We start from the raw sequence: 25,341 nt of genomic DNA, 5'->3' as shown, positions 1-25,341 counted from the left end.
CATCATCATCTTTTCGGATTTGAAATAGCTCATCTGGGATTTCATCACCTCCACTAGCTTTGTTTGCAGTGATGCTTCCTAAGGCCCACTTGACTTCACATTTAAGGATGTCTGGCTCTAGGTGAGTGATCACACCATCATAGTTATCTGGGTCATGAAGATCTTTTTTGTATATTTCTTCTGTGTATTCTTGCCTCCTCTTCTTAATATCTTCTGCTTCTGTTAGATCCATACCATTTTTTGTCCCTTATTGTGCCCCCCTTTGCATTGAAATGTTCCATTGTTTTCCCTAATTTTCTTGAAGAGATCTCTAGTCTTTCCCATTCTATTGTTTACCTCTATTTCTCTGCATCAGTCACAAAGGACAACCGTTTTGCCTTTTTGCATTTCTTTTTCTTGGTGATGGTGTTGAATACTGCCTCCTGTACAATATTACAAACCTCTGTCCAAAGTTCTTCAGGAACTCTGTCTATCAGATCTAATCCCTTGAATCTGTTTGTCACTTCCAGCATATAATCATAAGGGATTTGATTTAGGTCATACATGAATGGTCTAGTGGTTTTCCCTAATTTCTTCAATTTAAGTCTGAATTTGACAATAAGGAGTTCATGATGTGTGCCATAGTCAGCTCCCATTCTTGTTTTTGCTGACTGTCTAGAGCTTCTCCATCTTTGGCTGCAAAGAATATAATCAGTCTGATTTTGGTATCAACCATTTCATGATGTTCATGTGTAGAGTCTTCTCTTGTGTTGTTGGAAGAGGGTGTTTGCTATGTCCAGTGCATTCTCTTGGCAAAACTCTGTTAGTCTTTGCCTTGCTTCATTTTGTACTCCAGGCCAAATTTGCCTGTTACTCTAGGTATCTCTTGACTTCCCATATTTGCATTCCAGTCCCCTATAATGAAAAAGACATCTTTTTGGGTGTTAGTTCTAGAAGGTCTTGTAGGTCTTCATAGAACCATTCACCTTCAACTTTTTCCACATTACTGGTTGTGGCATAGACTTGGATTACTGTGATACTGAATGGTTTGCCTTGGAAACAGAATCATTTTGTCATTTTTAAGATTGCATCTAAGTACTGCATTTCAGACTCTTTTGACTATGAGGGCTACTCCATTTCTTCTAAAGGAATTCTTGCCCACAGTAACAGATATAAAAGTCATCTCAGTTAAATTCACCTATTCTAGTCCATTTTAGTTCGCTGATTCCTAAAATGTCGATATTCCCTCTTGCCATCTCCTGTTTGACCACTTCCAATTTACTTTGATTCATGGACCTAACATTCCAGGTTCCTATGAAATATTGCTCTTTACAGCGTCGGACTTTACTTCCATCACCAGTCACATCCACTATCTGAGTGTTGTTTTTGCTTTGGCTCCATCTCTTCATTCTTTCTGGAGTTATTTCTCAACTGATCTCCAGTAGCATATTGGGTACCTACCAACCTGAAAGATAGGATCTTTCAGTGTCCTATCTTTTTGCCTTTTCATACTGTTCATGGGCTTCTCAAGGCAAGAATACTGAAGAGGTTTGCCATTCCCTTCTCCAGTGGACCATGTTTTGTCAGACCTCTCCACCATGACCCGTCCGTCTTGGGTGGCCCTACACAGCATGGCTCATACATAGTTTCATTGAGTTAGACAAGGCTGCGGTCCATATGATCAGTTTGATTAGTTTTCTGTGTAATTTACCTCAACAGCACCCATTTAAATTGTAAGTTCCATGAGAGTAGGGCTTAATATCTGTCTGTTCACTGATATGGTCCCAGCCCCAAGTCCCTGGCACAGGTTCCAGTCCCTGACACATAGTAGGTACTCATTAAATATTTGTTGAATGAATGAATGATCTGCATAGAAATTTAAGATTTTCTCTCACCTGAGTAAAGATAATGGTGTACTTGAAACTGCCTCTATGTGCTGCAGTAGAATGAGGGGGAGAAAAAACAGGAACTTAAAACCAAGATATAAGTGCCGAAGAATTGATGCTTTTGAACTGTGGTGTTGGAGAAGACTCTTGAGAGTCCCTTGGACTGTAAGGAGATCCAACCAGTCCATTCTGAAGATCAGCCCTGGGATTTCTTTGGAAGGAATGATGCTAAAGCTGAAACTCCAGTACTTTGGCCACCTCATGCAAAGAGTTGACTCATTGGAAAAGACTGTGATGCTGGGAGAGATTGGGGGCAGGAGGAGAAGGGGACGACAGAGGATGAGATGGCTGGATGGCATCACTGACTCGATGGACATGAGTCTGAGTGAACTCCAGGAGTTGGTGATGGACAGGGAGGCCTGGCGTGCTGCGATTCATGGGATCGCAAAGAGTCAGACACGACTGAGCGACTGAACTGAACTGAAAACCAAGATATAAAGCAAGTGGCAGTGGAGAACTGGGCTCAGGGCAGGGATGGTTTGGGGAGCTAACTTTAGAGAGCATTCTGATTGTCTCAGTTACTCAGCACAAAATTGCCTTCATCCTTCAGATCTCTTTTCCCTGGATCCTGAGGTGTGCTATACTGGAATTAGAAAGGAGGGAAGACAAAGCCAGGGGGCCCTGAGGAAGAGGCCCCTTGTTTGACATCTCACCTGCAACTGACAGCCTATGGCAGTTGCTGCTCCATTGCCTGATTAAAAACAGAAAAGAAATAGCCATAGAAATCAGATATCCTGCTCTCCTTGTTACTCTCTTAAGCTCATTTGAACCTGTGCATCCCCTCTGTGGGCTTGTAAGCTCATTTGAACCTGTGCATCCCCTCTGTGGGCTTGTTATGCCAGTTTCTAGAACAGTGCCTGGCACCTAGCAGGTACTCAATAGATATTTGTTAAAAGAATGGCTCTGCCTGGTCATGCAGCTTTATAAGACCAACTGGTGTGTTGGAACCCTTTCCACAATCCCCTAAAGAACATAGGACCATATCAGGAAAAGCAATTATGAGGAAATTGGAGAAAAGGAATGGAAGTAATTACAATTTCGTATATGCCCAAATTCTGGTGCACTTTGGGGAATCCCCTAAGTGTCTCGGATGAACTGCAACTCCAAATCAACATGTAAAGCAGTTGTTTTAAATGTGCAATGCTTAGACTCAAGAATGTTTAGCACCTGCTTTCCTTCTAAGGTCAAAAGAAAATTTAGTCCTGTATGTATGTATCATTATACATGAATATGTACACCTTGGGTGACACTGTTAAAACATTTCTATCTTTCTTCTGTTTCTCTGGCCCATTAGTTAGTGGGTTATACTTAGATATGTAACTCAAGACTTCCTCACTCCTAATCCCAAAGCATTTGAGCATAACCAACCTTTTGCTAGAAGAGGGTGGTGTGTGTAGGCAGATAAGATGTGCTTTCTACAGGGTGAAAGTCAGAATTTGAATGCCAAAAGGTTTATAGGCAGGACTTGGAGGGTCCCGCTTTAGAAGCCAGGGAGTAAATTATCATGGACAATATTTTTAATACTAGGGCTAGATGTGTAGGATGTGAAACTAGTACAGGAAATGTAGAACAAGAACATTTGGCAACCTTGTGCTTCCTGTCTAAAATAACTGTTGTGGAACATCAGTGGGAGGTAGTAGGCTATAGTGAATTCTAACACTTTCCTTATTAGACTCCTTATACTACCGAATTCTTCGTATGTTATAGTTTTTTTATTTTCTGTTCTTAGAAAGGTCACATCCCAAGTGTGTGTGGATGAGGGGATATCTATATTTAGTTTCTAGCTTTAGGTGCATTTGTTTTCCTGAGTTACATCTTTGACAACTGACATGGTATTGTTTGGGCAAGACATTTATTTTGAGCACTATAAGATTTCTGACAGGAGTGCTGTAAACTCCAGCTCCAAATTGATGTTGAAGAATCGATAAACTACTTAGCAGAGGAATAAATGACTCGAGGTAAAAATAACCAAGTAAAACATAACTCTCACTTTCTGTTCAAGTGTGTGTAGTGGGAAGGAGCATATTTGACAGATGATTATCATCCTCAAGGTCCTGTCCTGTATATGAGCTAACCTTGCAGATACTCTTTTTTTTTTTTTCCTGTTCAGTAAAAGATCACCACAAAAGGAGATCAGACTGGGTTGTCTGCTGATTACAGTTTGGCAAAAGGTTTAGGATCACGTAACCAGCCAGATTCTTTCCCTAAAGACACCGGAGTTATTTCCCCCTGGTTAGAGTACCTTTGACAGCAATGTGTTGATAAGTGATTATAGAAGACCTGAAGAAGAGCATCCATATTTTGGATAGCATGAATTGACTTCTTCCTCTTTTTGTTTGGTTTATTCTAAGTAATGTGTCTCTCCCTATTCAACCATTGTCCCAGATATTTTTCAATGGGATCCAGTAATTCATTCATTCATCTCATAATTCAGCAGAAATTTATTGAGCACTTGCTTGGTGCCAGATACTCTGTTAGTTATTAGAAATACAATATGAAAAAAAGATAGACAAAGGTCCCTGCCCTCATTGAGCTTTAAACCAGACAAGTGAACAAAGAATCACATGTGTAAAATTCTTACTGGTGGTGATAAGTGCTAGCACAGCTACTAATGAAAAAATTGGCAGGACTTACATAGATATCAGGGCTTCCCTGATGGCTCAGATGGTAAAGAATCTGCCTGTAATGCAGGTTCGATTCCTGGATTGGGAAGATCCCCTCGAGAAGGGAATGGCAACCCACTCCTGGTGGGATACAGTCTGTGAGGTTGCAAAAGAGTAGGACATGACTGAGTGACTAAACAACAAAAAACAACAACATAGATATCACGGAAGGAAAGTTTCTCTGAAAAGACACATATCAGGCTGATATCTGGTAAATGAGGAGGTAACTGTCACATAAAGAACCTCAGGGACAGTAAACACAGGTCTTTGAGGCAAGAAAGAACTGGGTGTGTTGTAGGAATAGAGGGAGGGCCGGCATGGTTGAGTGAAAGGGAACATGCCAAGAGACGAAGTTGGGAGAGGTAAACAGGGGCCACATCACACAGGGTTTATAGACCTCAAGAATTTTGAATTTTATGCTCAAAGCAGTACGAATCCATAGAAAGGTTTTACATGTGGGAGTAGCATGAATTTTAAAATACATTTTATAAAGACTAATTTGGCTGTTCAGTGGAGAATGAGTTAAAGACGGGCAAGAATGGAAGCAGGACAGCCTATTAGAAGGCCATTTTTTTAATTGCAGGAGTCTAGGTAAGAGGAAATGGTAACTTGGATAAACATGATGTTAAGAAAGATGAGGAGAAATGGAGACATTCAAGAAGTATTTTGAAGTTAGAATCAAAAGGCAGGATTTACCAATGGTTGAGAAATATAGGACATTGAGAGAGTAGAAATCAAAGCTGACCTCCAGTAAAAATGGAAAACTGATAATGCAGAAGAAGAGGAATATCTGCAGGAGCAAAGTCCATAAGCTGACAAGAGAGTATGGGCTTCAGGGACACTACTTTAAAAGGACAGCAGAGACAGATTATAAATAAAGATGTAGGTCAGTTTGTAGATTTGGTGGTGGGAAGATAAGACAGCTTTTCCTGATGATTTTTGTTTTCTCCATAATATGAGGCAAGATCGTCAGCTAAGGGCAGAAGAGGAGTGGGGAAGATGGGGGAGGATTGAGGAGAGAGGTGAAGATGTATCATAGTCACTTTGAAGAGTGGGAAAGCAAGTTTAATGCAGAAGTAGCATTGGTAGCATGGCAAGAGTGAATGTCGATATTCTAGGAATCAGCGAACTCAAATGGACTGGAATGGGTGAATTTAACTCAGATGACCATTATATCTACTACTGCGGACAAGAATCCCTCAGAAGAAATGGAGTAGCCATCATGGTCGACAAAAGAGTCCTTAATGCAGTACTTGGATGCAATCTCAAAAATGACAGAATGATCTCTGTTCGTTTCCAAGGCAAACCATTCAATATCACAGTAATCCAAGTCTATGCCCCAACCAGTAACACTGAAGAAGCTGAAGTTGAATGGTTCTATGAAGACCTACAAGAACTTTTAGAACTAACACCCAAAAAGATGTCTTTTTCATTATAGGGGACTGGAATGCAGAAGTAGGAAGTCAAGAAACACCTGGAGTAACAGGCAAATTTGGCCTTGGAATACGGAATGAAGCAGGGCAAAGACTAATAGAGTTTTGCCAAGAAAATGTACTGGTCATAGCAAACACCCTCTTCCAACAACACAAGAGAAGACTCTACACATGGACATCACCAGATGGTCAACACCGAAATCAGATTGATTATATTCTTTGCAGCCAAAGACGGAGAAGCTCTATACAGTCAACAAAAACAAGACTGGGAGCTGACTGTGGCTCAGATCATGAACTCCTTATTACCAAATTCAGACTTAAATTGAAGGAAGTAGGGAAAACCACTAGACCATTCAGGTATGACCTAAATCAAATCCCTTATGATTATACAGTGGAAGTGAGAAATAGATTTAAGGGCCTAGATCTGATAGATAGAGTGCCTGATGAACTATGGAATGAGGTTCGTGACATTGTACAGGAGACAGGGATCAAGACCATCCCTATGGAAAAGAAATGCAAAAAAAGCAAAATGGCTGTCTGGGGAGGCCTTACAAATAGCTGTGAAAAGAAGAGAAGCGAAAAGCAAAGGAGAAAAGGAAAGATATAAGCATCTGAATGCAGCATTCCAAAGAATAGCAAGGAGAGATAAGAAAGCCTTCCTCAGCGATCAATGCAAAGAAATAGAGGAAAACAACACAATGGGAAAGACTAGAGATCTCTTCAAGAAAATTAGAGATACCAAGGGAACATTTCATGCAAAGATGGGCTCGATAAAGGACAGACATGGTATGGACCTAACAGAAGCAGAAGATATTAAGAAGAGGTGGCAAGAATACACAGAAGAACTGTACAAAAAAGATCTTCACAACCCAGATAATCACAATGGTGTGATCACTGACCTAGAGCCAGACATCCTGGAATGTGAAGTCAAGTGGGCCTTAGAAAGCATCACTATGAACAAAGCTAGTGGAGGTGATGGAATTCCAGTTGAGCTCTTTCAAATCCTGAAAGATGATGCTGTGAAAGTGCTGCACTCAATATGCCAGCACATTTGGAAAACTCAGCCGTGGCCACAGGACTGGAAAGGTCAGTTTTCATTCCAATCCCTAAGAAAGGCAATTCCAAAGAATGCTCAAACTACTGCACAGTTGCACTCATCTCACATGCTGGTAAAGTAATGCTCAAAATTCTCCAAGCCAGGCTTCAGCAATATGTGAACCGTGAACTTCCTGATGTTCAAACTGGTTTTAGAAAAGGCAGAGGAACCAGAGATCAAATTGCCAACATCCGCTGGATCATGGAAAAAGCAAGAGAGTTCCAGAAAAACATCTACTTCTGCTTTATTGACTATGCCAAAGCCTTTGACTATGTGGATCACAATAAACTGTGGAAAATTCTGAAAGAGATGGGAATAAGAGACCACCTGACCTGCCTCTTGAGAAATCTGTATGCAGGTCAGGAAGCAACAGTTTGAACTGGACATGAAACAACAGACTGGTTCCAAATAGGAAAAGGAATACGTCAAGGTTGTATATTGTCACCCTGCTTATTTAACTTCTGTGCAGAGTACATCATGAGAAACACTGGGCTGGAAGAAGCACAAGCTGGAATGAAGATTGCCGGGAGAAATATCAATAACCTCAGATATGCAGATGACACCACCCTATGGCAGATAGTGAAGAGGAACTAAAAAGCCTCTTGATGAAAGTGAAAGAGGAGAGTGAAAAAGTTGGCTTAAAGCTCAACATTCAGAAAACGAAGATCATGGCATCTGGTCCCATCACTTCATGGGAAATAGAGGGAGAAACAGTGGACACTGTGTCAGACTTTATTTTTTGCGGCTCCAAAATCACTGCAGATGGTGACTGCAGCCATGAAATTAAAAGGCGCTTACTCCTTGGAAGGAAAGTTATGACCAACCTAGACAGCATATTGAAAAGCAGAGACATTACTTTGTCAACAAAGGTCTGTCTAGTCAAGGCTATGGTTTTCCTGTGGTTATGTATTGATGTGAGAGTTGGACTGTGAAGAAAGCTGAGCACCGAAGAATTGATGCTTTTGAACTGTGGTGTTGGAGAAGACTCTTGCGAGTCTCTGGGACTGCAAGGAGATCCAACCAGTCCATTCTGAAGGAGATCAGCCCTGGGATTTCTTTGGAAGGAATGATGCTAAAGCTGAAACTCCAGTACTTTGGCCACCTCATGCAAAGAGTTGACTCATTGGAAAAGACTGTGATGCTGGGAGAGATTGGGGGCAGGAGGAGAAGGGGACAACAGAGGATGAGATGGCTGGATGGCATCACTGACTCGATGGACATGAGTCTGAGTGAACTCCGGGAGTTGGTGATGGACAGGGAGGCCTGGCGTGCTGCGATTCATGGGGTGGCAAAGAGTCGGACATGACTGAGCAACTGAACTGAACTGAACTGAGCATTGGTGCGCAACAGAGAGCACTCAGCTGAGGCTTGTGATCATGGTTCTTTTAAATGAAAGCGAAGCCTATCAGCTCATTTCTGGGGATGTTCTCTAGCCTTGTTCAATAGCTAAGGGGCAGGCCCAGAAAAGACAGTATGACTGAATTCTGCTTGTATTTTGCCATCTGAGTGTATTTGGGAGAGCATAATATGATATAATTGAATGAAAACTTGACTAGGGTTTAGAAGACCTGCACCGTAATCCAAGTTCAGGCTGCTTACAAACTGTGGGACCGTAGTCCAGTAGGTTAATCTTTCCCTGCCTCCCTTTTCTCATTGGTAAGATAAGAAGGTTGGACTGAATAATCTTTAGGGTTCATTCCAGCCCTAAAATTGTGTGATTTTTTTTCACTCTTGGGACAGTTCCTAATCTCAACCAATTTGTCATTAATGTAGTGTTGTGGTTAAGCATGTAGATTCTGGAGCCACTGCTTAGATTTGAACTCTAGCCTCACCACTTCCCAGTTGTGTGATCTTGAGTGAATGATTTCACCTTTCAGTTCCAGTTTCTTCATCTTGTAATGGGCATTAAAATACCACATACCTTACTTAGTAGGGTTATTGTAAGGATCAGAAGAGTCAATGCATTTGAAGCTCCTAGAACGGTGCCTATACCGTGCTCCTAATAAATGTTAGCCATTATTATTATCCCAACAAGTTCTACATCATCCCTTTGGCCATAAAAGATATGAGAACTTGGGATTTCTTCTGTTTGCAGGCATGCATACCACCTGTCACCATATTTAAAGTACATCATTTTGCTACAGGGTGGCACTGTGGCATGTAGTGGGAATTTAATAAAAAGAATTATTATAATTATGGCACCCTGCCCTAATATTTACCTTCTTACATCAGCTCTTGAGGTTTAAGTAACTTTTGTCCTTAGTATTTTCCTAGAACACAGAAAAAGAAGTAGCCCTTTTAAGAGAGGAAGACTTAAAAGGAAAGCAAGTACATTAGAGATGGGGTGAAACTAGAAGGGCTAGAATAAAGAAGTGTACATTGATATTTGTTATAATAAATGTTGTAAGCACATAGAATACATTTAACATTGAATTTTTCCTTTGGAGTTTGAATATTATCTGCCACTGAAAATGGGTTAATAGAGCCCAGGACCAGAGTATGCCTGATTTCCTCTGCTCTCAGTCTAAGGAGGTCACCTTTGTCTTTCACTTCTGGACAAAGGCGCCTTCCATGGATCACCGCTGATCAAACTCCATGGAAGTGGCCATTCCTATGAAGTCCTTGAGCCCTTTGATGGAAAGGCATCAGGTGAAGCTAAAAATGTAATAAAATTTCATTCATAGTTGACCTTCAGAACTGCTTTGGGAGCAATACCTACTTTGCTTCCTGGGTTTGAGAACACCCAACTGATTCTTACTGATTTTCTTAAGGGAAAGCAACATGGAGAATAGTAGCTCATTTCAGTGGTTTTGTGTGATGGTAATTTAACTAGATCATATAAAACTTGAAAAGGAGTGCAATTAATATATTTTAACCTCAATGTGATTTTCCACATGGTATTAATTAAAAAGATTAATCAGACTCAACTTTTTTCTTATCAATTGTATTTCATAATAATTTGAGATTTAATTCTTTCTGAAATCTTGGTCATTTTCGTTAAATGTGTTTCATCTAATCAGTCTGTTGATTTCTTCTACTAAATGGAATGACTAATGTTAATGCAAAATTTTATCAACTTAAAACTCAAAGTGAACTTCTTTCCCAGTCCTAATATCTCTTTCTATGTGTGTGCTGGTTAAGTACGTAACTTGAATTCAGAAGTTAAATTACCTTTGCTAGAGCCTGCAAAGCAGATTAGTGAGCATGAATTATGAGCTTTCTATCTATCTCAGATGCTTGCTTGTATCTGTTTCTCCCACTCTAAGATGACTGTGATAATAACTGTAATCTTGCCAGTATACACTGCTCTAGTGGCTGGAGCATCAACTCGGATATTGGGATACCATTTGTAGTTGGGCAAGTTCACTTCACTTCTCAATCCATTTCCCCTTCAGAAAAATAACAGTGATAATATCTGTCCTTATCTATTTTTATTAGAGGTTGTAAGAATAAATGAAACCTGGATGGAAACAGTTTGAGCATAAATACATAAATCTAAAAATTATGATCTTTTAGATTTACATATGTGTGTTTTATTTAGATAATTAGGTATTTGCATTTTAGAAAGTCCTTCCCTCTTCATGAACATATACATGATACACTCCATCACCATCACATTTAAAGAAACATACACACAAACCCTTACATTATTATCTAATATGTGTGTGTGCATGCTCAGTCGCTTCAGTCATGTCTGACTCTTTGCAACCCTATGGATGGTAACCCACCAGGCTCCTCTGTCCTTGAGATTCTCCAGGCAAGAATACTGGAGTGGGTTGCCATGCCCTCCTCCAGGGAATCTTCCCACCCAGGAATTGAACCTGTATCTCTTACGTCTCCTGCACTGGGAGGCGGGTTCTTTACCACTAGCACCACTTGGGAAGCCCGTTATCTAATGTACTTTTAAAAAATGGTTACTTTGTACTGTGTTGAAGTTGATCAACTCATTAACATACTTATATGTGGCTATGCATGCATCCATTCATTCATTAATATATTCAGCAGATATTTGTCAAGTTCCTACTGTGTCAGGTACTGTGCTTTGCTGGGGAAACTATACTCATCAAAATGGGACTGATTCTTGGCTCATGAGCTTAAGTCTGAGAAGGAAGGTGACAGCTAAAGTTTAAAGTTATATGGATGATTGTTAAATGATTTAAAATGTGATCCAGGTGTGCACTTGACAATATATATTGTGAAAGTTTATGATGTGTAATTGCATATGCTTATCTCTTTGTGAGACTATATTTGAAATAAAAAGGGACCCTAAGCCCAGCTCTCTCTCGATTTGAACTGCATTTGAACTGCATTAGCTGATAGGTGACAAAACAGGGTTCAGAATTGACATAATGTATACCATATGGCTAACTTTAGTTTTCACAAGTATCAATAGTTGTAAAGGAAATGTACTTCTCCATTCTTTCAGAAAGTATTATATTATGAAAAGCTTCAAATATAGAGAAAAACTTGGTATATAGTTATACCCACCATACAGACTTACCAAATTTTTTCCATATTTGTTAACAATCCTGTAAGAATACAGATACAGATTGTTAACAGTCCTTTAAGAATACAGTTGAAGTTTACTTTGTACCTCTCTGTGTTCACATTTTCCTTCTTTCCTCCTCAGAGGAACTGTTATCCTGAAGTTGGTGTGAACATGTATGCATCTAGAAACACAGTTGGCATAGGCTTTGTGTTAACAATATTTATAATATTTATATCATACTGCATGTATCATTAAGCAACTTGTTTTTCACTCAATATTTCTGGCTTATCTATATTGATATACATACATATTCAGTTTAGCAGCTATAGACTGTTTCATTTTATGAACAACTGTTTCTCAACATATTTATCCATTTCCTTTTCAATGGACTTTCTAGCTTTTTTCCCCTCATTTTTCACTATTACAAAAAGTACTCCAAAGCACATCACTGTATGTGTCTGTTGTGTCTGTGTTTTTTCACCTTGAAGTGGCATTTCTGGGTTCCAGAGCATGTATATCTTCATATCTACTAGACATTGCCAAGTTGTTCTCCAAAGTTGTCATACCACTATCTTACAGCTTGGGCTGCTATAGCAAAGTATCACAGACTAGGTGGCTTATAAATAGTAGAAATTTATTTCTCACAGTTGCAGAGACTGGAAGTCTGCTACCAGGGTGCCAGCATGGTCACCTTCTGGTAAGGGCCCTCTTCCAGGTTACAGTCAGCTTTTGTATCCTCACATGGCAGAAAAGACAGCTAGAGAACTCTTTGGGGTCTCTTTATAAGGGCACTAATCCCATTCATGAGGGTTCCACCTTCATAACTTTATTATCTCCAAAAGGCTCCACCTCCTAATATCAACACATTGGGGATAAGGACTTCAATACACGAATTTTGGAAAAACACAAACGTTCAACCTATAACAAGTACTTATACTTCCCCAAGTAGTATAAGAGGGTTCCTATTCCTCCACATTTTCCAGCATTCAGTATTGTCCGACTTAAAGCATTTTGCTGATTTTGTGCGCATGAAATGATGTCTCACTGTTTTATTGAGCATTCTGTCACTTACTAGTTGAGGTTTAATATCCTTCCGTGTGTTTATTGGCCACGTGGGTTCCCTCTTCTATGAATTGCCTATTCATATCATCTGCCCGTTATTCTATTTGGTTGTTAGTCTTTTTCTTACTAATTTGAAGAAGATTATCTATTCTGCATATGAATCCCTTGCGCTTTGTAAATATCATCTCTCAGTCTGAGGCTTGTCTTGGAACTTTGCTTATGCTGCCTCGTTGAACAGAACTTTTAAATTTTAATTTAATAAAATGTATCAAGGTCCCATTCTTTATAAAACTGTGTGTAAGAGAGTATCATTCCCATGCAACCTGGAGTCCTTCTCACTAAATTAAAATGAAGCAATTTGAAGTAAGACACCAGATTATATTGATATGACCCCATATAAAATAAGCTTAAGAGGTTACCTAGGAAGCTCTGGCATTGCCATCAAAAATGTAACTTCAACAGACCATTAAAGGAACCAAGGTTATGCAAGATGAGAAAGTTCTAGAGACCTGGTATATAAGAATTTGCATATTGTACAGTAAATAACAATACTGCAGTGTGCACTTGAAAATTTGTTGAGGGTTGATCTCATGTTACATGGGGCTTTTTTGGGCCATAATTAAAAAGTAAATAAATAATTCAGCACATGTCCTTTCGGCCTTAAAAAACAGTAATTTCCCAGGAAATCTAAGTGTTAGTTCCTTCATTTATCAATAACTGTATTCCTTGGACAAGTCATTTCACCTCTAAATTGAATTATGTGGTCTCTCCAGCCCATTCCAGCTCTAAAATTCTATGGGACGTGGAAATAAGGAATGGTTTGCATGTGTTCTAATGATTTTGAATGTTTATTAAGAATTTTCCCTATTTCAGATGATGCAGATTTTCAAGAATTCCACTTGTATTTCTTGGAGGTCTTCTAGTATATATCTCTGTACTCCCTTTTGAACCTTTGTGGGGAGAAGGAGCTCATCAGTTGTGCTAAAACAACTCTTGTAGATGTTCTTGGAAGACCTAAGCTAAGAGAAGAGACAAGAATTAAGAAAGAAGATAAACTGTATTAGATCAGAAGGGAAGAAGGAGTGAAGATAGTGAGATGCATTTGGAGGGAAACCCTCAGTACTACTCTGTAACACCAGAGCCATCAGTTGTCCTGTGTTCTGAAAGTCAGAAAAAATGTTTTTGCTTTAATAAAGAACAGAAGGTCTACATGTAGAGGTGAAGTGGTCAAACGTGGATCTTGATCAAATGAATCCATCAGCAGAATCTGACTTACAAAGCACTGCCCTTGGTATTTAAACACGACTCTTATCACAGCTACTGACCTGTGTTGGCAAATGACTGCCTTTGGCACTCCAGTTCCATGTGAAAACTACCCACTGATTTGCAGTCAAAGCCACAACTAGATGACTTTTTAAAACTATGATTCTGCTTTTAATATTGTAGGCCCAAATCCTGGCTCAGAAATAACTATTCTATCCCTAAGACGTACTGCCACACCCCAGTACTGTCTCCGGAGTGTTTGAGGTGAGCATCTTGAAATCATTTCTCTACTTTTCATCGTTCGATTTATATTTCCTGATTATCTCTCTGTTTGCATTTTTCCTGCCTCTTCATCTATCTTCCAGTAGCCCAGTTTCATTCGAAAATCTTAGTGTGGGTGATATTCTTCTATAGGCCTTCTATGCAGGAGATCAGATGCCATTCAAGTCTCATAGCAAAATAAAAGGATAGGCATGGCTGCTCTGCTCCTCAGCACCCTTTTACATTATATTCAAGCCTCACAGACCACTAACTTCTCCTTGAATTTACTTTCACATTCTCTGTGTCCTTGCTCCAGGAATCTATTTTGCCTAAAATACTCTGCTCTATTTTTCCTCCCTGACATCTGCTTTATGTATTCTTTAAGAATCAGCTCAAATTTGACTTATTAAACAGGTCACTGAAGAATCAGTCACTGTGTTTTTGAGCGCTTTGTTTATACTCAGCACATTGCTTTATGGCTACTTGTTTACAACTGTTCTGCAGGTTCCCCAAACAAAGACACACAACACTACATGCATTCTGTAGCCTTGTGGGTGGAAACTTTATATTCATTTGTCATAAAGATATACCCCTTTCCTAATGGTAACTGTTATCTTCCTTGTAAATTGTTCTACCCACAATTTTAATATATAAAGAATGAGAAGAGGAAGATACATGCAAAGAGTGACTTATTTGTGGACAACTAAAACAAACTTCATATTAGCCCAGTCTAATTGCTATAGAGCTTAGATAAGAAGAAGAGAACAAAAAACAGCATTCTAGGACATATGCCTTGGCCTTGTTTAAAAGACCATGAAAGAGCGAATTTTCATTGCCACCCCAGTGGAACCTTGTACTATGGAAGTGACACCAATCTTGGCAAATGTGGAACTAGCATCATTACTTTAGGCAGTGTACTGTAAACTTCCCTCATGACAGCGTTATAGATGCTATCTGAAGTGGGTATTCCAGCATCAACACTTGTTAAAATTGTGATGACTGGTTCATTGTGTTTTCAACAGCTACACATAAATCAGCTCCTCCTCTGTAATGGAATAGATAGTGCAGCTCTCAACAAAGATGAAACAAATTGTAATTTTCTGATATCTTTAGATAGCTAAAGCAATATGTCTCTATTAATACACTTAAGAAAACTCATGGATATTATCACTTGCTCCTTTTGTCACCTTTATCACCATTTCTTGTTGGTCAGTTGGAACTTAACAGGAACTCACTTCCAAGCCAGAGGGTTTTGAAGAAAATATTGATCAGCCTTAGATAATTAAAAACAACTAAAAACCTAATGATCTTTGTATCACACACTAAGGTAATTAGGAGCCTATCATAAATGTACATTCTATGGTATACTAAGAGAGATGAAATTGCTAGTTTAGTCTCTAGTTCTACATTCCATAGCTCGGTAATGCAATAGAACTGCACTTGGATAAACAAATTAAGGAGAGGTCCTTATGTTATAGGGTTATTCCCAGAAGGCTCTTTAAAGTCTCGTTAGGCTATTTTCTATCCAACCAAAATAATTTTTGCCTAAGTTTGGGGTCTGCTTTCTTGTTACAATGAGTAACAGATAATCTGAGAGCTTTGCAGGTGTTATAACTTTTGAAATTTCTTCCCTAAACTGCATATGCCCTTTTTAAAATCAAATGGTGGTGCTTTGTGTGTATTTTTGTTTGCTTATTTATTCCATCTTTATGGCTAAATATTGGAACCTGCTCTCCTACTAATTCAATAAACCAGAAATATTTTCTAACCTGTTCACATAAACAACTCACTCACCCATCTTCTATCTCACTTATCTTCACATCTCAAGATTAGAAGGGCTATGTAAAGAAGTCTTAGCTTTTGTGTGTGTCCTAGTTCTTAAAAAAAGTGGAGAAGACAAAACACCAAGTGTTTCCTAGAAAATGAGTAGGTCGAAGCTTTTGCTAATAGACCTAATGTAATTTACTTCCTGTATTTGAGTGAGGCATTTATCACTTTTATATACAATGTTTTACTTATTGATTTTATTTTCTGTATCCACTACTAGAATGTGAGCTTCATGAGGGCTGGATTTTTATGTTTTCTTCCCTGTTGTATTTTCAGAGCCTAGTGTGTATTAATTGCTCAATAAATGTCTGTTAATTGAATGAAAGGAAAGTTATCCAAGTCTCACTGAGGCCAGTGTTAACTCAGAGCCTTTGGATAACTGCAAGTAAGGAAGAGTGAGTAAAAGGTAACTCATTTTTCTTGAGTGTTTTGATGTATATCAGATCTTCTGTTGACTATGCTTTACTTGATTATCTCAAAAGTTCTCTGAAGTAGACAATACCTTCATTTACAGATAAAGAAACTGACATTCAGGGAGTTGTTTTAATTATCTGACGTTTTAATTATTTTACCCAAAGTTACATTGTCAATAAGTGGCAAGGCAGGTTTGTTATGCTAGATAGTTTGACTCAAGAGCCTTTGTTCTTCTACCACACCACTCTGATCTTCTGGGATGGTCAGGGAAGCATTCATCTATAATACAATCTGTTGACACCTAAGCTGTACTCTAAGGGAACCATACATTCCCAAGTAGAGATAATACAATGATCACTTCGGTTAGGGAAGGGCTGTAGATGATAGAAAATCTCTTTAGATGGCATCTATAGAGAGAATACGGAGAAGGCAATGGCAGCCCACTCCAGTACTCTTGCCTGGAAAATCCCATGGATGGAGGAGCCTGGTGGGCTGCAGTCCATGGGGTCGCTAAGAGTCAGACACTACTGAGCGACTTCACTTTCACTTTTCACTTTCATGCATTGGAGAAGGAAATGGCAACCCACTCCAGTGTTCTTGCCTGGAGAATCCCAGGGACAGGGGAGCCTGGTGGGCTGCTGTCTATGGGGTCACACAGAGTCGGACACGACTGAAGCAACTTAGCAGCAGCAGCAGCATAGAGAGAGTATGAATCCCAAATGCTCCTATGAGGAATTATGTCAGTAAGGAAACTGGAGTCTAGTCCTGGATTTCCCCTTAAAGAGCCATGAAGTATGCTTCCAGCTACCCTAGAGTTCTCAGCAAAATGGAAGATGGGAATGGTGTTAGATCAGGTGATTGCCAAAGTCCCTGCCAACTTTAAGACTTCTTTTCTCTGACTGTGAAAGAATGGAAGGTCTAACAAGTAAGAGGCATTGTTTGCTTTCATATTGGGACCTCCAGTGCCTTTCCAAAATTTACTTTTCCCACTCAGTCCCTACCTCACAAAACAATAATGATAATCAGTTCATCATTTTTTAAAGATTCCACAAAGTTTTCACCAACTCTATTTCAAACTGCACAGTAGCTGGACACAGATTATCTTATTCTTTCAGCTCACAAACCTTATGCTATCAAAATACATGGTTGCATTAATCTTCACAGTAGCTTTTAAAAATATATTTATTTATTTATTGGCTGTACTGCTCTTCATTACTGTCACAGTGGCTTTTTGCTTCCTACTTGAAAATAAAAGGCCTCATCAACTACTCTGGAATGTTACTATTGGACTATTTGCAAATGAGTAAATGTAGTTAAGGGAGGTAATGTGATATATTCATTCATTCAGTCAATTAACAAATATTAATTAATATTAATTAATACTCATATGTCAGGCACTGTGTTAGGTGCTAGAATACTAAATTTGCAGGCTTCAGACCAGTTTAACCCCTTATAAGCTTCATTGGGCAAATTAATCTCCTTATACCCCAGTTTTCTCATTTTTTAAAGTAATAATAATACCTTCTATACCTACTCCAGGGCTTCTCTAGAGGTTCAGTGGTGAAGAATCTGCCTGCCAATGCAGGAGACGGGATTCAATCCCTGGTTAGAAAGTTCTCCTGGAGAAGTAAATGGCAACCCACTCCAGTATTCTTGCCTAGGAAATCCCATGGACAGAGGAGACTGGTGGACTATAGTCCATGGAGTTGCTAAGTGTCAGACATGACTAGGTGACTAAACAACAACATACCTACTCCAACCCCTAGAGTTATAAAAGTTAAATATGGGATGATGTGAAATAAGGAAATGGCAACCCACTCCAGGACTCTTGCCTGGAAAAGCCCATGGATGGAGGAGCCTGGTAGGCTACAGTCCATGGGGTTGCAAAGACTTGGACATGACTGAGCGACTTCACTTTCACTTTTCACTTTTTTCACCTTTGTAAACTGTAAAGCACTACTTACTGCTGGTAATTTTTCTCTTGGACTCCGGGTGTAGGATTTTAATTAATGAAGTTCTTCAGTCCTTGAACCCCATTGGGATATTTCAGAATAAAAATCGTGAACAGGAGTTCTAGTTCAATGAGTTTTTCAGTCTCTAAGTGAGTCACTGGTAATTCTAGAAGCACAACTCAAGCTCTACTAACGATAAAGTTACATTGTGGTACCCCTTGCTGATTTGGGAAAACTCCTTAAAAAATTCTTATGATGCATTGCTAATGTTTTGACATTCTGTAGACCACTCATTGCTCTTCATTGCCACAGGAATTTATAGAAATATTTATGCAGCATTTGCGCGTTGCCCTTCGGCCTGAGTAGACCAAGACAATGCTACGTGGGTTGGGTGGACGGCTGGGGGATTAGGCTGGAGAGGAAACACAGTAAATTGGGGAGAGGACGGACGGGACAGCCTGGACGCTTGAACCAATGTAGGGAGGGTTGACGACTGCAAGACCCAAGCAGCGTCATCCTTTATACCAGAAAGCTGGCGGGCACTATGGGGAAAAAACAAAACAAGAAGAAAGTAGAGGAGGTGCTAGAAGAAGAGGAAGAATAATATGTGGTGGAAAAAGTTCTAGACCGTCGAGTGGTAAAGGGCAAAGTGGAGTATCTCCTAAAGTGGAAGGGGTTCTCAGATGAGGATAACACATGGGAACCAGAAGAGAACCTGGATTGCCCTGACCTCATTGCTGAGTTTCTGCAGTCACAGAAAACAGCACACGAGACAGATAAATCAGAGGGAGGCAAACGCAAAGCTGATTCTGATTCGGAAGATAAGGGGGAGGAGAGCCAATCAAAGAAGAAGAAAGAAGAGTCAGAAAAGCCACGAGGCTTTGCCTGGGGTTTGGAACCAGAGCGGATTATTGGAGCTACGGACTCCAGTGGAGAACTCATGTTCCTAATGAAATGGAAGAACTCTGATGAGGCTGATCTGGTCCCTGCCAAGGAAGCCAATGTCAAGTGCCCGCAGGTTGTCAGATCCTTCTATGAGGAAAGGCTGACGTGGCATTCTTACCCCTCAGAGGATGATGACAAAAAAGATGATAAGAAGTAACTTTCTTGAATACCAGCCCCTGTCACATCTGACTGTGGGCTTCAAGTGGGGAAAGAAGGAGTTCTCCTTGTCTTGACACCATAAAGGTGGCTTGAGATGATGTCCTTTGAAGAGCCAGTATAGTTTCTGTGCCCTACAGCAGCCCAAGGGCTTCAAAGCCGTTCCATGCTGTACAGTTTGCACACCCATCCCGGTGGAGGGGAAGGAGGGTCAGTGTTTCAAGGCAACCCGTTCTGAACTTTGCTTTAAAAAAAAAAGCAAAGGGCCTTCTGTGAAGGACAAAACATAGAATGGGATGTGGGAGAGCAAGAGATACTGTAGATCTTCAAAGAGCATCTCCGCAACCCACACAGCCTTCTTCCCGATAGTGTTAACTCTGCATTTTTAGAGCGTAGCATGTGTGTAGTTTTTGGCTATTACTGGTGTATTATTTGGGGTGGATGGGGTGGGGTGGGAAAGAAGGGAGATGGGTTAGGATCATTTTTGTTAAAATTTGGGGAAACGGTGAAACAAAGGAAAGAACAACTAATGATGCTTGGGTTCTGTGTCCAGAATATTGTATCCTTTCAAAAAATGTCATTGGCAACCTAAATGAGGACTGTGAGAGACTGTTTAAAAGCTGTGAATGCCTGAAACTTAGAAGCCAAGGTATTCCCTGCCTGAGCTTAATGCTGTTCCCAAAAAAGGAATAAGAAGCTACCAAAGCTGCCATTTGGGGGATGGAAACTGGTTGAGGAGGAAAAGTCTTATTGGAGTGTATACACAGGCAGATCATTCTGTCTTAGAGGTGCTACTCATGAAACTGACAAGAAGACCCTTTCTTTTCCTATTGTGAAGTTACAAATATCAGCTTCTCCATCCAAGCCACTGGTGAAGTATTTAGGGAAGGGCAGAGAGTGGTATAGGAGGTAAGTGAGTAGGAAAAGACAAGGGCCGGTGCTCATAGGGCGGAAAACTCTTGGAGCCTCTGTTTTTTGAACTTTGAAACCATTGGTGGCAGGGTTCAGTCACTGACAGCACAAGTTCAAGAGTTGAATGATTTCAAAAGCCCTGGTCTCAGGAGAAGATAAATATTCATACTGGGGCAGTGGTTCACTTTAAAACAAAAAATTTTTTTAATCCTAAGAATTAACTAAAATCCAAAACGCTGTCTTGAGTCATGAGATCCATCAGTTGTTGACATCGTCTTGATCTGCATCTAGAACGCCATTGTAATTTTTAGGCGTGTGTTAGGTTTTTGTGAAAACTTTTGTTTAAATGTAAACTTCATATCAACACTGTCAGTTTTTTGTCTTAATAAAACTATATAGATTTATAAAAAAAATATTTATGCAATTATATATTCCTTATTCATGTGTTGTTAATTACTTTTGTTTAGTTTGTACATGGTGTTAAATTTATTTGAATCTGTTAAGTGGAAGATACTTTTTTGGTAAATCAGAGCTAGCAATTCCCTACTCATTCACACAATGGCAGTGTTAATGGTGCTGTTCCGTAACAGTAGGAAGGTTGGAATGAAGAAAGAAAGTGTGATAATAGGCTGCTGGCATGACAGGTTATAGATTTTTCCTCTTCCCTGAGCAGAGGTTAAATTTGAGTCAAACCTTGTATACTAGAGCAAGAATATTGCTGATTCTATCTACTCTACCCCATAGCACCCTTCATTTAAATGATACACCCCAAGACTCCACCTTGCTCATTCTAATAAAAGGAATTGCACAAACAGATGCCAGTATGTTTGTGTGAACTCTACCAGTTAAGCATATCATTGCAGTTTAGGCATGGCAATTATGGATCGCTTGTTTCTGATAAAATTGCTTATTTGTTTACAGTAAAGCTTTGAGAATAAATGTTTCCAATTTTGTTTTCCTCTCTCCCCCTTCAACTATAAGCAGGAACAACAACTATCATCACAAAATAGAACTCTGCTTTGGGTTTTGACATCGGCATTGCTCCCTAAGTGAAGTAACTCCATTCACCATGTCTACCTCAGTTCCATTTCTCTAAGGAAGTAAGAACAAGGAGTGGTAGAAAGAGGATGAGTTGTTATTAGGGAAAGATATCCAGAGAACTGTTATAAAACATGTCACCAGGCATGTATTGAGTGTTTATGGAGTACACAGTGTGGTATGATATACTACAGTGTGTGAGTGTGTGTGTGCACACCGGTGTAGGGGATAGGGGCATGGTGAGCAGATAAGATGCCATCTGCTTAGGAGAAAGAAACTGTGCTTATACAACATGACCTGGAAACCATTATAAAACAAAAAGGAGTGCAAGTAGAGCATGAAATAGACATCCATGGTAGGAAAAAGGTGCTAATAGTGTTGGCATGATCAGAAGGAATATTTAGTTACTGATGCCATCTCAGCCATCTTCCCTAGGAAGCTATCTTTTTATAACTTAAGAAATTCTGGACTATTTTCTCTTGCCCTTCCACCACATTCAGCTTAAATGTCTTCAAGACATGGTTACTGTTTTCCCTTTATTGATGATATTATTTGTAGAAATCATGTTTTTGAGAATATGGAAAAGCAGTTTTGAAGTCCAAAGGTGCCTTGAAACCATTATTGTAGTGGAACAGGCAGTTTTACTAGAAAGTGTGAGATATCTGGGAATTGAGATAGTAATGGTTTATGTAGCAGGGAAGATAGCAGGTTTGAGAACATGGAGCTGAGAAATGAATCTGGATCTGTGTAGAGTAGCTCTAACAGGAAGCCTGTCATAGATTGATATGAATTCCAAGATGAAATCAACTACTTAGTGGCAGGGCATGAGTAGTATTTTCATGCAGAGGCCCCACCACATTAAGGAATATGAAGTTAAAGAAGGGGAAAAAAAAACTATAAAGCAGAGTCAAAGAGAAGCATTGTAGGTAAATGCAAAGAAACATATCCCCCACAGCTGAAGTTTGGTGTACACATTGAAAGGGAAATCTCATTCTTAATTCCTAAAAGGCAATTAGCCAATATATCAACATACAGAGGTTCCTGGAATGTTGATTTCTAATGAATCAACTCATCCTTGCTTACGGGCATGAGAAGTACTACTCCAGTTGCCAACCATCTTTTATAGTGTTCAAGACTCCTATCAAAGTTAGCATCACCTTTGGCTGCCAGAGAAAAGGAAAATAATAGAGGGAGTGTCAAGAGAGGCCATTAACAAATTTTGACCATCATGCCCCACTCCTATTCCTCCAAACAAGGATTTAGAGATATACTGCAATTCTGTGGTTAAGGTGCTAAAGAAAAGTATAGTCTGATAAGTTTAAGTAAGAAATAATGGAGGTTTAAGTCAAATCTTGATTATTCAGGGGCTCATTATCTGGTTTGTGGGTTATCCATACCCTTGCTCATCTTTATTTTCCATTCTGCTCTTTAGTTCTGGTTTTTACTAGAGGGTGAGCAGGGAAGAAAATTGGAAAAAATTTTAAAAATTGGAAAATTGGAAAAATTGCACTTTCATCAGACAATTTTGCTAGCTGTTAATGCTCTGGTAAAGATTCTGATGGGGAAGGAGACAGAAACCATGGGCCAAAATGAGACATTTGATGTCTATATGAATTTCATTTTTCTTCACAACCTCTTGCCCCTGCAAAAAGGTGAACTAATTGTATAGCTTTGGTGGAGGGGAGGGCAAAATAAGGGAAGAAATCAACCCTTAAAGTTCAGAAAGTTCTGTTTTTCAGACCCCTTTATCGCTGTATTAGGCTAGAAAAATATACTATACCAAGCAAAATGTCTGTTGGTCCCTGGGAAGGGGTAGATTAAACAATTTAATGTGACATTTACAATAATATGTCGTGGGTTTTTTTGGTGGTAATAGTAGTCAGCATTTTTCATTGTTCCAAATCACCTCTAGCAAGTTTGGTATTCATTAACACTAACATAGCTGTTTGACCTCCCAGCTCCTATCTGTAATCCCCTTTCCTAGGATGTCTGGTCTGTGTTCCATTTAATTCATTTCCTTGACCTCAGACTAATAATTTGGGGTTGGTAATAAAGCCACATGTGTCATTTTCTGGCTTATTTATGAATTAGAGATTTAATCATGTTATTGTAATACATATTTTTGAAATGCAAAGGGTTTTCATCATGGGTAAATTGGCTATCCATTGTGGTGGTCCAGAAAGCCTTTAAAGTGACATTTATTAAATGTGTGTGTGTGTAATATAGCTTGTGGTTTACTTACGGTGAGGGAGAAAGAAGTCAGAGACTTAGAAAAAAACAGTTATGAGGTCTTATGTAATCTTCAAAAAGAAAAGGATTAGAAAGATGAAAAAATGTAATTTTGCTTGATCAGTTCAGTTCAGTCACTCAGTTGTGTCTGACACTTTGCAACCCCAAGGACTGCAGCACGCCAGGCTTCCCTGTCCATCACCAACTCCCAGAGCTTGCTCAAACTCATGTTCATCAAATCGGTGATGCCATCCAACCATCTCATCCTCTGTCATCCCCTTCTCCTCCTGACTTTATTTTTTTTATTTATTTATTTTATTTTTTAACTTTACAATATTGTATTGGTTTTGCCATATATCAACATGAATCCACCACAGGTATACACATGTTCCCCATCCTGACTTTAATCTTTCCCAGCATCAGGGTCTTTTCTAATGAGTCAGTTCTTCGCATCAGATGGCCAAAGTATTGGAGTTTCCGCTTCAGCATCAGTTCTTCCAATGAATATTCAGGACTGATTTCCTTTAGGATTGACTGGTTGGATCTCCTTGCAGTCCAAGGGACTCTCAAGAGTCTTCTCCAACACCACAGTTCAAAAGCATCGATTCTTTGGTGCTCAACTTTCTTTATAGTCCAACTCTCACATCCATACCTGACTACTGGAAAAAACCATAGCTTTGACTAGATGGACCATTATTGGCAAAGTAATGTCTATGCTTTTTAATATGCTGTCTAGGTTGGTCATAGCTTTTCAAGGAGCAAATGTCTTTTAATTTCATGGCTGCAGTCACCATCTGCAGTGATTTTGGAGCCCAAGAAAATAAAGTCTCTCACTGTTTCCATTGTTTTCCCATCTATTTGCCATGAAGTGATGGGACCAGATGCCATGATCTTCATTTTCTGAATGTTGAGCTTTAAGCCAGCTTTTTCACTCTCCTCTTTCACTTTCATCAAGAGGCTCATTAGATCTTTGCTTTCTGACATAACGGTGGTATCATCTGCATTTCTGAGGTTATTGATATTTCTCCCAGAAATCTTGATTCCAGCTTGTGCTTCATCCTGCCTGGCATTTCGCATGATGTACTCTGCATATAAGTTAAATAAGCAGAGTGACAATATACAGCCTTGACGTACTCATTTCCCAATTTGGAACCAGTCTGTTGTTCCATGTCCAATTCCAACTGTTGCTTCTTGACCTGCATACAGATTTCTCAGGAGGCAGGTACGGTGGTCTGGTATTCCCATCTCTTGAAGAATTTTCCAGTTCGTTGTGATCCACACAGTCAAAGGCTTTGGTGTAGTCAATAAAGCAGAAATAGATATTTTTCTGGAGCTCTCTTGCTTTCTCAGTGTTCCAGCAGATGTTGGCAATTTGATCTCTGGTTCCTCTACCTTTTCTAAATCCAGCTTGAACATCTGCATGTTCACAGTTCACGTACTATTGAAGCCTCACTTGGAGAATTTTGACATTACTTTGCCAGCATGTGAGATGACTTCAACTGTGTGGTAGTTTGAACATTCTTTGGCATTGCCTTTCTTTTTTTTTTAATGAATTAATTTTATTTTATTTTTAATATAAATTTATTTATTTTAATTGTGGCACTGCCTTTGTTTGGGATTGGAATGACAACTGACCTTTTCCAGTCCTGTGGCCACTGCTGACTTTTCCGAATTGG

The 25,341-nt window shown here is 39.5% G+C and overlaps 1 protein-coding gene and 1 pseudogene across 17 annotated transcripts in view; both read left to right on the top strand.

The window, feature by feature from the left end:
• ENOX2 (ecto-NOX disulfide-thiol exchanger 2) overlaps positions 1 to 25,341 on the top strand; it is a 295,795-nt gene that overhangs the window by 69,907 nt on the left and 200,547 nt on the right. The window contains exon 1 of one of the 17 annotated variants that reach the window (XM_055564070.1): positions 12,033 to 14,195. The exons of the other annotated variants lie outside the window; for them this stretch is intronic. The gene's annotated coding sequence lies outside the window, so the exon portion shown is untranslated. Of the gene's footprint in view, positions 1 to 12,032; positions 14,196 to 25,341 lie in introns of those variants that run through there. 17 annotated transcript variants of the gene reach the window in all.
• On the top strand, positions 18,930 to 19,903 carry LOC129639138 (chromobox protein homolog 1-like; annotated as a pseudogene).

The sequence above is a fragment of the Bubalus kerabau genome, chromosome X (genome assembly GCF_029407905.1).
Source record: "Bubalus kerabau isolate K-KA32 ecotype Philippines breed swamp buffalo chromosome X, PCC_UOA_SB_1v2, whole genome shotgun sequence".
Lineage (NCBI taxonomy): Eukaryota > Metazoa > Chordata > Mammalia > Artiodactyla > Bovidae > Bubalus > Bubalus kerabau.
The sequence above is the reverse complement of the archived record's forward strand: the minus strand, read 5'-3'. Positions and strand labels throughout refer to the sequence as shown.